The 18,762-nt window shown below is 35.2% G+C and overlaps 1 pseudogene; it reads left to right on the forward strand.

The window, feature by feature from the left end:
- The first annotated feature begins 632 nt into the window (after positions 1–632).
- Positions 633–18,762, forward strand: part of LOC120171720 — a 40,336-nt pseudogene continuing 22,206 nt past the window's right edge.

Genomic DNA, 18,762 nt, shown 5'->3' on the forward strand with positions numbered 1-18,762 from the left:
ATGCTGTTAATAATGATAGTTGGCTCATTCCTTACTCCTGCGGCATAAATGTTATGGATAATAGTTAACCAGGATTTGGTAAAATGTCATGAGTAGGTTTAGTCCAAATATATTTGTATTTATTTTGTTATAAAAATAATTAAAATATTTATTATTACATGCACATTATTAAAGGATATAGAGAGCCATTAAGCTTGATATTTGATTGAAAATAAAACAAGAATAATGCAAAGAACCATGGGAAAGGAAGATAAACAAATTTGATTGATTAGTTAAATTAAATTTTAATTCCATCAATTAATTTAATTAAAATCAAATACAGTAATAAACATCTCTACTAAAAAACAATTCAAATTTAGTAGAGTACCACTATCCACAGGGCAGTGTCAGTCCCATTCATGCAGGGCAATATCTTTATAATATTTCACATATAATATTAATGAATTATTATAATATTTCACATATAAATTAAGTTTTTATATATAATTAATCTTTATAATATTTAGTTTGAATTAATTAATTAATATATCAAATGCTATAAACATATAAAAAATATAAAAAAATTTACTTTGTAATGTTTTTAAATTATTAATCCAAAAATACTGTATTATTATTTTTAAAACGAAAAAAGGGTTCTGCCTTCATCAGATATTCAATCTCTATCCAACTCTAATTTCAAACAGCTTTTCTATCTAGGGAAAAAATCTAAAAACCCTAGGATTCATAAGAAAATCATTTCTTATATTCTTATCTTCATCAGTCTGTTAATCATTGAAACCAATGGCTGAAGAAGCACCAGCAGCACCATTGACGCCGCCTCAATCATCTGCGGCTCCGTTGGGATCTTCCGTCATACCTAGAGTGAAGAAGTTCTCATAACGTCTCCCTCGGGGATCCGTTACTTAAAAAATTTAATTCGGGAAAGGTGATGAAATATAATTTTGAAATCAATTTGTTTTTGGAGTCGCCACCAACCTTTAAGTTAGGTAGGTCGGAAACCTTAAAAGAAAAAAAATATGGTCCGCGTTTTACCAAAAATTCATTTTTAAGAGTTCGGGAGTCGATTATGTGTGGGGAATGGTGAACACTCCCACAATGTCCAAATTTTGGTACCTAAACGATTATACTGTGTTTAAATATTGAGAATTACAAACTCGAAAATATATTTAAATTACGATCCTTCTATTCATTTGACTTTATTCAAAAAGTGTCAATTTTTGGATAACGAATGCCCTTTTGTGTGAACAATCTTCGGGAATGCACTTCCTTTGTAGTTAGAAGACTTTCCCATAGATTCCCCTCATAAAAAAGACATTATTTCACATTTTCCACAAAACAAAATAAACTAAAATGAAACAAAATAAAAATGAAAAGAGGTGAAAAAATAATCAAAATAAATAAACGTAAAGTGAAGAACACTATTAAATACAAAAACATTTGTGCGAAAAATCCTCGAAAAGATACATTCCCTTGTTGTTGGGAGATGTCTTCGTAAATTTCCATCACAGTTAAATTTTCTAATTTTTTGCATATTAAAAAAACCACGATGATTTATATAAAAAAAGGTGGAAGTAATAATACCAATTGCAAATAGATAACGGACCAACATGCAAACTTTCTAAACTAACCATCCAGATTAAAAATATCATACAAGTAAAGGGGTAAATAAATAAGACTGAAACATAAATATTAAAAATTATAGGCAAGAAACATAAATATACCATCAGTAAGCTCAGTGACTAAAATAAAATAACAGAGAGTAAAGTGCCAAAATAAAAAAAATAAAACATGAAATATAACATACTAGTGACTAAATTAAAAATAATTAATCTTAAGTGCCAAAAATTAAATAAATAAAAATGTAGAGATTCAGGGACTTGAATAAAAAATATGCATGAAATAGAGGGATCTGAAAGGAAATAAACGAAAAAGTTAGTGTTGAGAAATAAAAAAGAGAAAATCACTAAATCAGTCCCTAAGTAATTTAAAAAAAATTAAACAGTAACTACACATGACCAAAATGTAAAACACACTTAAACATAGAGGGACTAAACAGAAATTAAACCAAAAATATATAACTTGCATAAGAAATAGGTAAATTATAAAAACAGTCTCTTCAGGTGATCGTTTTGCAAAAACTCGCCAAACTTAGGGGATCTAAGTGCAATTTCCTCTTAAGTTTTCTATAAATATCATTTTTTTTAATAATTTTGATTTCATTTTTTTAAAATTTATTTTTAGAGAAAGAGGGTCTCTCCTCTCTCTAAAAAATCGATGGGTGGCCGACCACTCACCTTCGCCGGCCGCCGTGTCGTCCGTCACTGGCCGTTGCGTCGCCGCCGTTGTCGGTGGCCGTTGACCACCAAATTACATCGGGAGGTCCATCTTGGCCTCCATGTCTTTGATTTGGGGTCGGTTACGCGAGAATCGACCCCAAGCTCCACGAATCTAGCCAAAATCATTCGACTTTCCTCCTCGATCTGTCACCGTCCGCCATTAGATCACTGCTATTTTCAGATATGTTATTCTACGGCGTCTTCTCTTCCTTCTCAACGGTCGATTCATGAACCCAGCCCTCCAACTTCGTGAGCGTCGCTGGCCGAATGGGTAAGCATATCCTCTCTATTTTTTGTTCGATATTTTGTTTTCAAAAAGAAGACCCCCAGATTTTCTTGTTCTCTAATTTTGATTTTCTTTTTGTTTAATTTAACTTTGCATTCTGGCGTTACGAATCATCACTGGCCGTCACGAGCAGTCAACAATAAAGGGTAACCATTATTTTTCTTTCTCTCTTTTGTTTCAGTTTTAGACCTCATATGCACGTACAAAACCAAAACTTGAAAAAGGCCGACAAAAAACTTTAAAAAATGCTTCATTTTCATTCGAAAAAATGGGGAAAACCCCTTTACATTATTTTTCATTTGAATGAAATCCTCTCAATTCAAACTGTCTTCACATTGTTTAGAAACCGAGACCTTTCCTAATCCTATTTTTCTGTTCGAATAAATCCCCTTCTTTTCTTTCGAAACTAAGACCCCCTATTACATTTTTCCTTTTAAACGCCCCATCCCTATTTTTTATGAATATTCTCTCTTTAATCTTCCTTGCGTGTGATTGGTGATGGTTTTCTATTTGATGAGATGTTGATAGGGCATGGTGGGGTTGCTGCTTCACGTGGGAGTCTACTGGGGTTGCTGAGAAGTATGGATGCACAGGGTATGGGTGAGGCATGGTGTTGGCGCGAGGGTGCTATGGAGCAGGGCATGGACATTAGTTGGGTTGGTGGTGGCTTGAACCAGGTCGGGTTGATTACTGGATCCTTTTGGATGGGTCTTGTAATTGGGTCAGTTTTGGGCCTGAACCGGGTTGTAATTGGGCCCTTATAAATTAGGCATGCACAATATGTAATTAATAATAATAATAATAATATTTTTTATAGACTCGGACAAAAACGTGTGTCTACAGCTGCCTCTCTTTGCACATTCTTGTGTTAACAAAATAGGTCAAAGATGAAAAGACAACAAGTTTTTGTCTGGTTCTCTCTTTGTCCTGGAAATTTTATATGTTTGTTGTTGGGGGACGACACTGCTCATACGTGATGAAAAGTTCTGGTCGTTGTCGCAACCGTCTTTCGGTTGGGCCCCGAAATTGGGCTTCGACTTGAAAAATGTGGATTGGAGTCGCCACCGATCATTTATTTAAAAATAAATGGGTTGATCGGATACCCTATTTCTTACCTGATCTGCGTCTTACCAGAAATATGTCGGGCTCGGGAGTCAATTACGGTCAAGGAAGGATTAGCAACCTTGAACCACCCTTTCGGTACTACGTAATTTCCAGTTGTCTTAATTAAGAAAATTGTAATTTTAAATTAAAAGGTAAAATTTAATCATGAATTACTTACCTCTGATTAATTGACGAAAATACCCTTAAAAAGTCATAAGATGTGTTAGAGGGAAAAAATGAATAAATGAAAAAAAAATGAAGAATAAAAATAAGTAAAAAAAATAAAAATAAAAGGAAAAATAAATAAATAAATAAATGAAATATATATATATATATATATATATAAATGAGTAAAATAGAAAAATAATAATCATAACAATAATTATAGTAATATGAAAATATAATATAATATAAACAAATAAAAAAAACCAAAAACAAAAATAAATAAATATATAAATCAAATATAAAAGTATACATATAATGATAATTGGCTTATAAATAAATTATTAAAACATACATATATACGTATAATGATAAAGTAAAAAAACTAAATAAAGATAATTACAATATATATATGGTAATAATACGCTTATAAATAAAATATTTTAAAAAAAGTATATATATATATAAATAATAATATTAAAAAATAACCAAATGAATATAAATAAATAAAATATATATATATATAATAATAATATATAGTGTAAAAAATCAATTGAAAATCATTTAAAAAAACATACATATATATATTTATATAATGACAATAATGTAAATAATAAATAAATAAAAATATCCATACAATAAATAAAAAGACTAATATAAAGAAAAATAAAGATTAGAGCCAAATTTGAAAGACAATTAACGTTGATATTGCGCATTAGGGGGATAAAAAATGAACACGCCTCGGGGTAGATCTAGGTTCGAAACCCCGCCCATTTTTGGTCATCGGCGCAACCCACGTTTTGGGTTATTCGAACCAAATCTCAAGAAAAATAACGTGCACATGCGAGAAATGAACGAATAAAAAATACTACATTTTATTTCCTTTTCGAATCGTTTACAATAGTTTTGCCTTTGTATTTTCTGTGCTTTCTTCTGTATTTTGTCTGTAAATCGTGTGTTACAATAGTGAGATACAATCGCTATTTATAGTGCTTGTGGATCCTATCTTTAGGAGTTTAAATCATAGTAGAACTCTATCCTATTTTTAGGAGTTTGAATCCTAGCAAAATTCTATCCTACTTTTAGGAGTTTGAATCCTAGTAGGATGAAAAGGTGTGTTGACAACTGCCCCTCTTTGCCCATAGTCGTGTAACGGGGATAGGGAAAAGATTAAAAGACACACTTTTCGTTCGGTGGAGTTGAAAATTGACTCTGATGTTTCAATAACTCCCTGTCGAATTGAGTTACGAATGACTCCTCCGTCGTGAAGCCGAGTTCATCTTGAAATGATATGAAATTGAAGCCGTAGTTCAGAATTTGAATCAGCACGTGGCTTCTCGTTGCCCTTCGGTCTTCTTCTCGGTTTAAAGACCTTGGATCGGAATCGAACTTAAAAATCTTCATTGACAAATAGCTTTTGCTTGAAAATGGTTGCTTGTCACTATAGCACGGTTAACCCAGGTCCTCTTCTCGACTTGAAAACCTCGACTGCAACCAGAAAGTAGTGTGGTTGATGTGTCATCGAGCTGAATGGAATCGAACTCGACAATTTTGATGGCATATAACCCTTCTAGCCTTGAGTTATGTTGTAAATGATGTGCCTTGGAGCTGAGCATAGTCGAACTCGAAGGTCTTTGTTGACAGATACTTCTTCTTTGAGTTGGATATCCTTCGTCGTGAAGTTGAAATCCAATATAAAGATGGATGATGCTTGCATGCACGATTCCCTTCGTCGTGAAGTTTAAACCACGGGTGGCCCCTTCTTCATGAAGTTGATCCTGGAATTGGATATCCTTCGTCATGAAGTTGAAATCCAAGTAAGTAGCATTGTTCCGAGTCCAATATCCTCCGTTGTGAAGTTGAAATTGGCTTTGGAACCTGGAAATTGTTTGTTGACAACCAGCCGTCCCTTCGTTGTGAAGTTGAACTTGTGTTGTCTCGAGTCCAATATCCTTCGCTGTGAAGTTGAAATTGGCTCTGAAATTGGGAAATTGTTTATTGACAACCAGCGGTCCCTTCGTCGTGAAGTTGAACTTGCGTTGTCTGGAGTCCAATATCCTTCGCTGTGAAGTTGAAATTGGCTCTGAAATTGGGAAGTTATTTATTGACAACCAGCGGTCCCTTCGTCGTTAAGTTGAACTTGCGTTGTCTAGAGTCCAATATCCTTCGCTGTGAAGTTGAAATTGGCTCTGAAATTGGGAAGTTGTTTATTGACAACCAGCGGTCCCTTCGTCGTGAAGTTGAACTTGCGTTGTCTAGAGTCCAATATCCTTCGCTGTGAAGTTGAAATTGGCTCTGAAATTGGGAAGTTGTTTATTGACAACCAGCGGTCCCTTCGTCGTGAAGTTGAACTTACGTTTTCTGGAGTCCAATATCCTTTGCTGTGAAGTTGAAATTGGCTCTGAAATTGGGAAATTGTTTATTGACAACCAGCGGTCCCTTCGTCGTGAAGTTGAACTTGCGTTGTCTGGAGTCCAATATCCTTCGCTGTGAAGTTAAAATTGGCTCTGAAATTGGGAAATTGTTTATTGACAACCAGCGGTCCCTTCGTCGTGAAGTTGAACTTGCGTTGTATGGAGTCCAATATCCTTCGCTGTGAATTTGAAATTGGCTCTGAAATTGAGAAATTGTTTATTGATAACCAGCGGTCCCTTCATCGTGAAGTTGAACTTGCATTGTCTGGAGTCCAATATCCTTCGTTGTGAACTTGAAATTGGCTCTGAAATTGAGAAGTTGTTTGTTGACAACCAGCGGTCCCTTCGTCGTGAAGTTGAACTTACGTTGTCTGGAGTCCAATATCCTTCGCTGTGAAGTTGAAATTGGCTCTGAAATTGGGAAGTTGTTTATTGACAACCAGCGGTCCCTTCGTCGTGAAGTTGAACTTGCGTTGTCTTGAGTCCAATATCCTTCGCTGTGAAGTTGAAATTGGCTCTGAAATTGGTAAATTGTTTATTGACAACCATCAGTCCCTTTGTCGTGAAGTTGAACTTGCGTTGTCTGGAGTCCAATATCCTTCGTTGTGAAGTTAAAATTGGCTCTAAACTTGAGAAGTTGTTTGTTGACAACCAGCGGTCCCTTCGTCGTGAAGTTGAACTTGCATTGTCTGGAGTCCAATATCCTTCGTTGTGAAGTTGAAATTGGCTCTAAAATTGAGAAGTTGTTTGTTGACAACCAGCGGTCCCTTCGTCGTGAAGTTGAACTTGCGTTGTCTGCAGTCCAATATCCTTCGTTGTGAAGTTGAAATTGGCTCTGAAATTGAGAAGTTGTTTGTTGACAACCAGCGGTCCCTTCGTCGTGAAGTTGAACTTGCGTTGTCTGGAGTCCAATATCCTTCGCTGTGAAGTTGAAATTGACTCTAAAATTGGGAAGTTGTTTATTGACAACTAGCGGTCCCTTCGTCGTGAAGTTGAACTTGCGTTGTCTGGAGTCCAATATCCTTCGTTGTGAAGTTGAAATTGACTCTGAAATTGAGAAGTTGTTTGTTGACAACCAGCGGTCCCTTCGTCGTGAAGTTGAACTTGCGTTGTCTGGAGTCCAATATCCTTCGCTGTGAAGTTGAAATTGGCTCTGAAATTGGGAAGTTATTTGTTGACAACCAGCCGTTCCTTCGTTGTGAAGTTGAACTCCACTCTCGATCAAATCGTGTTGTTTCGATAGAAACTTTCAATCTATCGAGTTGGTCGAAGTGTAGCTTCTTGCTGCTGAGTTAAGCAACCAACATGAATCTTTAAAGGTGCTTTCGAATCGAGTATCCTTCGTCTTGAAGTCGAAACTTGACTCTAAAAGCTGCAAAAAATTATGTATGTGGAAAATGATAAATATGATGCTCTAAAATGTATGCATAAGATGCATGTAACATGAATTGGTTATATTTTATCTCCTGAAAAAGGTCTGATAATTTGCATTAGGATGTTGAATCCCCAAATGATGCCCCAATATCAAAAAATGGCCCAATATTTGATGTTGAATCTTCAAAGATGCCCCAAATGTTCCTCATTTCTTGCTTCAGCATTGATTCTGAGCATGAGTTTTGTGACTAAGAGTCACATGTCATTTACCAAGATCCACTCTAGAGAGACTGTCTTGTTTGAAAAAAATGTTTTTCTTTCTCTTTTATTTTCAAAGTTCTGAAAATATCAATAAAGAGTTTTAATCAAAAGTTTTCAAAATATTGTCTCTTTCATGGTTTTACAATTGAGACGAATCATAAAACTAAAGTTCATTGGATATCAAATGTTTAATTACAATGTTAATCCTTCAATAAATTATAGCTATTTGACACGTGCCAAGATCAAAGCTATCTTTGGGAAATGGTTAAGTAAGGAAAGGATACAAATGTCTCAGGTTATTATGTTTGGTCAAAGGTTTGGCATTTGATGCTCAAAGGTTTGATGGGGTAGCTTTCATGCTCCTCTACTGGAAGTGTTCTCCGACTCTCAGCTTTCATGGTCACATTTGGATTTGTGTGATCGCCTCAGTTGCACAATTTTTATATTCGAGCCACCTTTTTAGATTTTCAACTCGAATCCTCCTTTGGTTTCAAGTCATTATTCAGGATTTATGTCTTGAACCCCCTTTGTTATTTTTCTCTACCATGCATTAATTATATTGTTTTTTTGCAAACAAAGATTAATCCTGATGGGCGGGATGAAATCTGAAGATAGTCTCTTCTGTTTAGAAATCCATGTATGATTAGAAGGGACTTTTAAGGCACGTAATGTAGGCCAGGGTTCATGGTTATGAAAAAAAGGATAAATAGGCCCAAACAAGTGTTTCAGGGTGTTGAACCAATAATCAATTCATTCTGATGCCTTCAATCATGTCCTGCTCAAAATGTCTCTCTCTTGATGCTCTATGATCTTCGAGTGAAGTGATTCAGTGATTCGGGAATGTTAATGCTTGATCAATCTCATAATTTGATGCTTGATGCGCCATTTGTCTTCAGGGAATCTTTGCATGTGCTTTTTGTCCCTTTTTCTTTTTGATTTTTGTTCTTTCTTTTTTCTTTTGTTTTCTTCTTTTTTGCTTCTTTTTTTTTGTTTTTTTTCTTTTTGTTCTGATTGAATCTTCGCACTTTGCATTTGGTTCACCTTTCGGTATCTCATCTGAATCAATGCATTCACTCATGCGAGTAGATTTGCTCCACCTTCCCCCCAATGTGGAGGGTGATCCTTGGTTAGGGTTGAATCAGAAGAAAAACACTATAGGCTTAAAAGGGGATACAAGGGATATATTTTTCTCCTGCTGTGAAGGGATAAAGAAAAAAAAACCGTTCATCATCTCATACATGTAAATCTTCACATAAGAGGTATCCCCAGGGGAATAGATTTTCAGGATTAATTTCATTCACATGAAAACATTGTAATTAATGCGTGATAGAATTATTTCGAATGATTTTTTTTGCTCCCCATATGTCTCAATGTTCAGGTTATCTGTGAAATGCCCCAATTTAGAAGAATACTCCTGTTCAAATGAACAAACTCAATGCCTTGGGTTTTAATGGTAAAAAAAAGGTCAACTTTGAGTCTAAAAAGACAGTGGTGTGATCTTATTGACTCAAAGAAGGGTATGGGTGTATCAGAAAGGTAAAGGCAATGTTCAAGAATTTCAAAGGGAGGTAATGTCAAAATTTGGTCTTTTTTGTAATGATCAAGGTATTTCATTTTGGGGGTTTGATACAGGATAAGAAAGGTCTAATCTTGTCATATGTCAAAAATCTATAATTCTTGAAGAATTAAAAGAATCCTTAATTCATTTAATATTCAAAGAACTAAAAATTAAAATTTGTTCAACTGTTCCACGTTAGAAAGTAGTATAAATTCAATCGTTTAATAGATTAAGCAAAAGATCAAAGATGTGTTCAAATAAAATAATCCTCTAAGTGTAAATGGTATATGCCATGCCCCCTTCTTCGGCAAGCGCCTTACAGTTTTCAGAAGAATGTTTGGGGCTTCTTACGTGGTAACAGCTAGCAGCTTCAACATCGTAGCCCTTAGGATATGGGGATTCTTTTCTTAGATCATCCTGAAAGGCTTAGTCCTACAATCAGCTGATCCAGCTCCTACTGTACTGATTTCAGTTTTTTTCTTTAATTGATTCACTTGCTTCTATGTGGTGTCATGTGGTTTAAAACCACTTCATCGAATCCTTCATGACTTAATTTCATGTTTGTGAAAATGCTTAAAAACGTAGACGAAGATGCAAAAAAGCAAAAATTCAAAATGCAAGGATGCATGAGATGTTCGAGGCATTGATCCAGAAAAGTGTCCATTATTATAAATAATCTTTACTTAGACAAAAATGTTTTATCTTGTAAGAGACGTAAAAATAATCAAAGGTACATTCGGACTAAATCCTCTAGACTCCGAACAGCTTCCAGCAGGTTGACAAGTCTTCTGTTTTCATCTGTCACTGGTTGTATGCCTTTTCGGACCACTCCAGCTTCCCTTGCCAGGCCATGTAGATGGCGAGCTGCCTTCTGTACTTGATCCAGGAAGTCTCAGATGACTGCGTCTCTGGTATTCACCCTTTGTTGTGCTTGCTCCCAATGGAAACACCACTGTAAACCTCCGTCGAAGGGCACTATCTGAAGCTCGCTTGCTTGCTTCTTGAACCCATCTACAATAGCTTCTAACTCAGCTATTGTTTTTCCATCTCTCTCATGTTGTTTCTCCAGATCAGCCATTCGGATTCTCAAGCATTGGTTTTGATGTTGACTGTCTGCTAAGCGCCTTTGGGCAGTCTTCATCTATTCCTTACAAGCTCTCTCATCAGGCCATTCGAACTTTCTTTTCAGGCTATGAGCTTCGTCTTTCCAGTATTCAGAAGCTACTTTCAACTTGGAGTTATCCTTGACTTTATCTTGATACCCATTTCTCAAGTCTTCGAGCTCAAAACGAACCTTTTTCTGTTCTTTTTCAAGTTTGTCTGCTCGATCTTTCTGAGAGTCGGCATCTATCTTCCATTGATAGTGCTCAGCTTCAAGCTCCTTTATCCTCTGATTCAGGTTGTTATTTAAAGCTTCAAACTCTGTCTTTCCTATCTCAAGTTCAGAAGGGACAAGCCTGAGATATTCTTCCATGGTCCGGGTGTCCTCACAGTCTGGCACCGGGATATTGTCATTTTTTCTCAATCTTCGCCACTCCACATAGTCCGGAGTAAGCATGTTTTTGGCAGCTACAACATCCATCTGGAATACTTTCTTCCATGAATCGACTGCTTCCTTGATCATCTTCTTATAGCTGTGACTGTGATACTCAAACTCTGATCTAGCTAGTCCGTATGTTACTGGGACAAACTGACGTGCCTCATACTGTCTAAGTGCTAACAATGGAGCATACCCAACTGCACCCCAAAGTCCAAGTAAGGTCATAGTGTCAGAGTCCCCACATCATAAAAGAACGTCACTGAGGAACAACCAGGGGGCTCTCCAAGTAATATCTCGGTCTTGATAGATGAGTGAAGACTTTCATCCACTTCTCTTTTGAAGTTCCTTCATGCCATTTCATGGTGATGAACTGTCTCAAAGGTGAATACGTAGTGCTAAATCGGCGGTAGGCAACCCCATTAGTCTTCCAGAAGTGGCTGTGAATCCAGACTTGAAGGAGCTGAACACATCTAATGAATCTACCTCCGCCAGCTCTTCAGAAATGGTTGAGAGACCGAAAGGTCTTGGCTAAGATGGTTGGTGCTGGGTTGACCCGTTTCGAAAGTTGCTCAAATAGTTCCACCACGGCTACGTCAATGCATCCCAAAATATTCGGAAAGATCGTCAAGCCATATATACCTAGTGCAAAAAAAGTCTATAGTCTTCCATTCATCAGGGTGGTCATTCATTAGTTTCCTTATGTGGATCCACTCAATTCCCTGCCCGTTACCTTTGTTTCGGAGTCGGTCAGTGACCCACTTTTCATCAACTCCTGCAATCTTAGCCAGACTGTTCTTGAAAGGCTGACTCTTGATGTGTTTGATATAGGCTCTCTCCAGTTTAATGCTTTCACAGTGCAATAGTGTAGTATACTCCTCGATGGTAGGTACCATGTCCTCCTGGTTAAAAGTGAAGCAACTGTATCCCGGGTTCCAGAATCGAACCAAGGCTCTAATTAAGGGCTCATCGGTCTTAACATGAAGCAAAAGTGCAATGTCACCATACCGCCGACTGAACTTCTGTTTCTGATCATTCTTCCAACTGTCCCAGATGTCTCGAAGTTCTTGCACATTGTTTTGTTTTGATAGAGGCGTAGCTAACCAGCTCTGACACATTGTTTTCTTGAAGACTGTCTCCCTTTTCCTTCTGAGTCTTCTCGGACCATAGTCGTACCTCGGGATTTTTAATCTCTTGTATTACAACACCTTTGTCCATTAATGCAAATTATTTATGGTTAATGAACACGTTTTTTGGTGGATCAACACCTCTTTTAAATGATGCAAGTGATGAAAATAAAATAAAATAAAATAAAGATGAAAAGAGTTAGTGAGGTGAAAAATAATAAAAAATGATCATAAAAATGAAAGTCCTACCCCACATGATATCTACCCAACATGCTTATTATTCCTACCCGAACATGATCTCTATCCCGCAAATTGATTTTGAACAAGTCCTAACCACATAAATTTCTAGTTCACATGCTTTGAACAGAAAATAAAGCATGAAATAAGAACAATATATGGTTTGAAATGAGGTTTTGGGGTGGGCTCTAATTCTCCACGGTCTCCCGGTTTAGGTTCTAAAAAAGGTACCCGAGTTCTCCTTATTGGTGCCCCCTTGGGCTTGCCAGACCCTTAATCCTAAACCCATTACAGGCTTGTGTGGACTAAGTTAAACTCGAGATGACACATTCCCTTATGTCTATGCGGAGAATTAATTCACACGAAGACATAAGATATATGAATCCCGAAGGCTACTTGCTAGGCATATGCGGTGAATAAATTCACACAAATGCGTCGCTTTCACCCCCACTTAAAACGGGTTCGGAGCTCGGGTTTAGAGCCTTAGATGAAAAAGTTTGGAAAGCTGAAATCATTAGAAAACGGTTAGTTCAACTATTTACTCAAAAAAATATAATCAAAGGTAAGTAATAAGGATCGAAATGTTACCTTAAAATTTAAACTTACCTTTTTCATTAAAAAGACAACTAGAAATTACCTTAGCCTGACTCACTTACCTGTGTCCACAGCGGAGTTGCCAAGCTGTCGCAACCATCTTTCGCTTGGGCCCCAGAATTGGCTTCAACTTGAAAAATGTGGATTGGAGTCACCACCGATCATTTATTTAAAAATAAATGGGTTGATCGGATACCCTATTTCTTATCTGATCTGCGTCTTACCAGAAATATGTCGGGCTCGGGAGTCGGTTACGGTCAAGGAAGGATTAGCACCCTTGAACCGCCCTTTCGGTAGTACGTAATTTCCAGTTGTCTTAATTAAGAAAATTGTAATTTTAAATTAAAAGGTAAAATTTGATCATGAATTACTTACCTCTGATTAATTGATGAAAATACCCTTAAAAAGTCATAAGATGTGTTAGAGGGAAAAATGAATAAATGAAAAAAAAATGAAGAATAAAAATAAGTAAAAAAAATAAAAATAAAAGGAAAAATAAATAAATAAATAAATAAATGAAATATATATATATATATATATAAATGAGTAAAATAGAAAAATAATAATCATAACAATAATTATAGTAATATGAAAATATAATATAATATAAACAAATAAAAAAAACCAAAAACAAAAATAAATAAATATATAAATAAAATATAAAAATATACATATAATGATAATTGGCTTATAAATAAATTATTAAAACATACATATACACGTATAATGATAAAGTAAAAAAACTAAATAAAGATAATTACAATATATATATGGTAATAATAAGCTTATAAGTAAAATATTTAAAAAAAGTATATATATATATATATATATATATATATAATAATATTAAAAAATAACCAAATGAATATAAATAAATAAAAAATATATATATATATAATAATAATATATAATGTAAAAAATCAATTGAAAATCATTTAAAAAAACATACGTATATATATTTATATAATGACAATAATGTAAATAATAAATAAATAAAAATATCCATACAATAAATAAAAAGACTAATATAAAGAAAAATAAAGATTGGGGCCAAATTTGAAAGACAATTAACGTTGATATTGCGCATTAGGGGGATAAAAAATGAACATGCCTCGGGGTAGATCTAGGTTCGAAACTTCGAAACCCCGCCCATTTTTGGACATCGACGCAACCCACATTTTGGGTTATTCGAACCAAATCTCAAGAAAAATAACGTGCACATGCGAGAAATGAACTAATAAAAAAAATACTACCTTTTATTTCCTTTTCGAATCGTTTACAATAGTTTTGCCTTTGTATTTTCCGTGCTTTCCTCTGTATTTTGTCTGTAAATCATGTGTTACAATAGTGAGTTACAATGGCTATTTATTGTGCTTGTGGATCCTATCTTTAGGAGTTTAAATCATAGTAGAACTCTATCCTATTTTTAGGAGTTTGAATCCTAGCAAAATTCTATCCTACTTTTAGGAGTTTGAATCCTAGTAGGACGAAAAGGTGTGTTGACAGTCGTCTAAGGGTGACACGGCTCCTACGTGATGAGGAGATCTGGTCGGTGGATGACATTGTTCCTACGTTATGAGTACATTTTGGCCATCTTTAGGGATGATGATAACATGGTTCCTACGTGATGAGGATGACTGGTTATCTAAGGGTGACACGGCTATTACGTGATGAGGATATTTGGTCGGGGGATGACAAGATTTCTACGTGATGAGGATGATTGACCATCTTTAGGGATGATAACACGGTTTCTACATGATGAGGACGACTAGTTATCTAAGGTAGACGCGACTCATACGTGATGAGGAGATCTGGTCAGTGGATGAAACAGTTCCTACGCGATGAGGACGACTGGCCATCTTTTCACGAGAAACTGTCTCAAGAGAGACAAAATATGTTTCAAGGGAAACAGACTCAAAGATTTTTGTTTTAAGAGAAACTGTCTCAAGAGAGAGAAAACTTTGTTTTAAGGGAAACAAACTCAAAGATTTTTTTGTTTCAAGAGAAACTTTCTCGAGAGAGAGAAAACTTTGTTTCAAGGGAAACAGACTCAAAGATTTTTTTGTTTCAGGAGAAACTTTCTCAAGAGAGACAAAACTTTATTTCAAGGGAAATAAACTCAAAGATTTTTATTTTAAGAGAAACTGTCTCAAGAGAGACAAAACTTTGTTTCAAGGGAAACAAACTCAAAGATTTTTTTTGTTTCAAGAGAAACTGTCTCAAGAGAGACAAAATTTTGTTTCAATGGAAACAAACTCAAAGATTATGTCTTAAGGAAGACTTTCTCAAGTGAGACAAAGTTTGTTTTGAGAAAAACAATCTCAAGTGAGATCAACTTTGTTTCAAGTGAAAAAATTCGAAATTTACTTCTTAAAGGAAAAATGTCTCAAGCGAGACGAAATAAAACAATATCGAATGTCAGTAATTTTGTTTTAAGTGAGACAATTTAAAAATTGGTTTTTCGAAGGAAATTGTCTCAAGAGAGACGAAGTTTGTTTTTAGAAAAACAATCTCAAAGGCTTATAGATTGTTTATTTGTTCCTGCATGTTGAGGAAATGCCTCTAAGAGATCTGATCGTTCACTTCAGGATGTCAAATCTGTGGACGACATTGTTCCTTTATGTTGAGCACATCTGGTCATCACCAAACTTATATTTCCTGAAAGATCAATAAATGATGTGTTTATGAATGACTATCTTGAATGTTATGATGGATGCCCAGATGAAGTTTCTTTTATGTGTTTGATTTAATGAATTTTTGAATTTGTTCTCATGAGAGGGAAATTATCTTTAAGAAAGACAAGATATCAATTGAAAATTGTAAAAGTATCCTCATAAGAGAGAAATTCAAAGTCTTTATTACACATGATGATGAATGTTTGATGCAAAGATGCAAATTTCATGTAACATGTGTGTTGATGCAAGTTTTCTTATCGATGGGGGGAATAGTTGCATGAGCAGTCTTCATTCTATTTATGATTCGGTTGTCTTCACTCTTTGTTTTCATCAGTGTGCCTCTTGGAAAATCTTGACTCATGACAATTCCATTTTGCCCCAGTAAATTTTCCCCTGATGAATTTGGCTTCCTTTGTTTGGATTTGTATAGAAATCCTGTAGAGCTTCCCTCATGATACCATCATCACCACCGTCAGATGGTTTAAAAAGAGAATCTATCATTTCAAGCTTCAGATATTGTGTATGCCCAGCTGCCTTATAGCGGGATATCAAAGATCACTGTCTGGAGTTAACCACCACAGTAATTGATGGGACGTCAGACTGCCCTGGAGAACCATGGGACACATCAATGAAAATGATGATTGTTGGAACCTTAGAAACATTGGACTTGAAGATGTTTGCTCAATTGCTGACATCGAATTCAGTCTTCCAAGCTTTTCATTGATTTTTAGAAGCAAATTTGTAAGGTACTGATCATTAATCCTAGTTAGAGCCATATGCTATGTCACTCTGTGAAACTTGTCAAGACTCATAGAGATTAGAATTTTCTTATCAGGTAAAGCACAAAGGAGAAACTGTGGAGCTCCAGGAAATTTGGATGTTCTCAAATATTTGGCAACTTGTTCATCATTTCTTGTGAATTCTATCTAGATTTTTCAACCAAGGAAGCTCTTTGCATGGCGTTCAGGGCTTTTGTATAGCGTTGCAAGGACACCAAATAAAAAAGCTCAGTAGGAATATAAATGGGATGTTTTGGCTTGCCAATATTAATGCTTGGGTGATCACCAGAACAATGCAACTTTATGTTGCGATAATGGACAAAACAATCATATATAGTAAGATCCATTGTCTCTGCTTCACCATTTTCATTCTTCTCTTATTTTTCTGACTCATTGATGTCTGCTCAATTTAATGATGTTGTACTCATGGATGATATGAGCCTCCAAAGATGCCCCAACATTCCTAATTTCTTGCTTTAGCACCGATTTTGATTTTTGTGTCTGAGAGTCACGTGTCAACTACCAAGATCTATTATGAAGAGATTGCCTTGTTTGAAAATTATTTTATTCTCCTTTTATTTTCAAAAATTTGAAAAATATCAATTAAAAGAATTTTGAAAATTGTTTAATCAAGAATTTTGAAAAAATATTACCCCTTTTTAGGTTTCACAATTGAGACAAATCTTTAAACAAGAGTTCATTGGATATCAAAGAATTAATTACACTTTTAATCCTTCAAAAAAATTATAGCTATTTGACAAGTGTCAAGATTAATGTTAACTAGGAGGTAAGGTTAAGTAATAAAAGGATAAAATGTCTCAGGTTGTTGTCTTTGGTCAAAGGTATGGCATTCTCGTTTCTTTGATGTTCACTGATTGGGTGGAGTAGCTTTTATGCTCATCTATTGGAAGTGTTCTCCTATTCTCAGCTCTCATGAGCACATTCGGTTTGTGTGATGTCTTGTCAAAGGATTTGTGATATCGCCTCTTATACAACAGCTGCACAGTTTTTATATTCGAGCCGCCTTTTTAGGTTGTCGACTTGAATCCTCCTTTGGTTTCAAGACGTTATTCAAGATTTACATCTTGAACCCCTCCTTTGTTATTTTTCTCTATCATGCATTAAAGATTTTAGAAAACCTTTTATGAATAAAAGATTAATCCTGATGGGCAGGATGAAATTTGAAGATAGTCTATTCTGTTTAGAAATCCATGTATGATTAGAAGGGACTTTTAAGGTACGTAATGTATGCTATGGTTGACGGTTATGAAATAAAAGGATAAATAGGCCCAAAAAAGTGTTTGTGGGTAATTAAACCAAGGATCAATTCATTATGATGTCTTCAATCTTGTCTTGCTCGATTTAAGTATTCTCATATGTCTTTTATTTTCTTGTTGTTCTATGATCTTCTGGTGAATTGATTCTGGAATGATTGTACTTGACCAATCTTATGGTTTAAAGATCAAAAAGTCATTCATCTTGAAATACTTGATCCATTTTCTTTCTTTTTTTTATTTTTTTTCCACTTTGTTTTTTCTCTTTGCTTCTTTTTTTCCGCTTTTCTTTGCTTTGGATTGATCTTTGCACTTTTCATTTGGTTCACCTTTCAATATCTTATATGGATTGATGGTCTTCACTCATGTGAGCATTTTCCTTCACATTACCCCCAGTGTGGAGGGTGATCCTTGGCTAGGGTTGAATCAGAAGAAAATATAATATAGGCTCAAATGGGGACACAAGGGATATATATTTTCTCTTTTTGTGAAGGGAAAATGAAAGAAAACTGTTCATCATTTCATACACAGAAGTCCTCGCAGAAGAGGTATCCTCAGGGGGATAAATTTTCAGGATAAATTTTATTCACATGAAAACAATGTAATTAATGCATGATAGAAGTATTTCAAATTATTTTTTTCTCTTTTTTTCTCCGCTTCTTGCTTCTAGCATGTCTCAATTGTTCAGGCTCATCTTCTGGAAGTTGATGCGAGATGCCCCCACGCTGTGTCTTCTTGTAGGAAGGTTTATGTTCAAGTAAACATCTTGTACTCAATGCCTTCAGGTTTAATTGGTAGAAAAATGTCGGTTTTGCGTTTAAGAAGACGATGGTGTGACTTTATTGGCTTAAAGAAATATAATGGTATGGCTTTTTTGTGTCTCGAAAAAGATAAAGGCAATGTTTTGAAGTGTCAAATAGGGTAATGTCAAAATTTGGTCTTTTGGTAGTGACCACGAATTATTCCGGGTAAATAATCAGGAGTTTTTACTTTTGGTTTTAGAAAGTATAAAAAATGGTCTAATCTTGTCATATGTCAAAAATT

This window comes from Hibiscus syriacus, unplaced genomic scaffold, assembly GCF_006381635.1.
Source record: "Hibiscus syriacus cultivar Baekdansim isolate YM2019G1 unplaced genomic scaffold, ASM638163v2 tig00111835_pilon, whole genome shotgun sequence".
Classification (NCBI taxonomy): Eukaryota; Viridiplantae; Streptophyta; class Magnoliopsida; order Malvales; family Malvaceae; genus Hibiscus; species Hibiscus syriacus.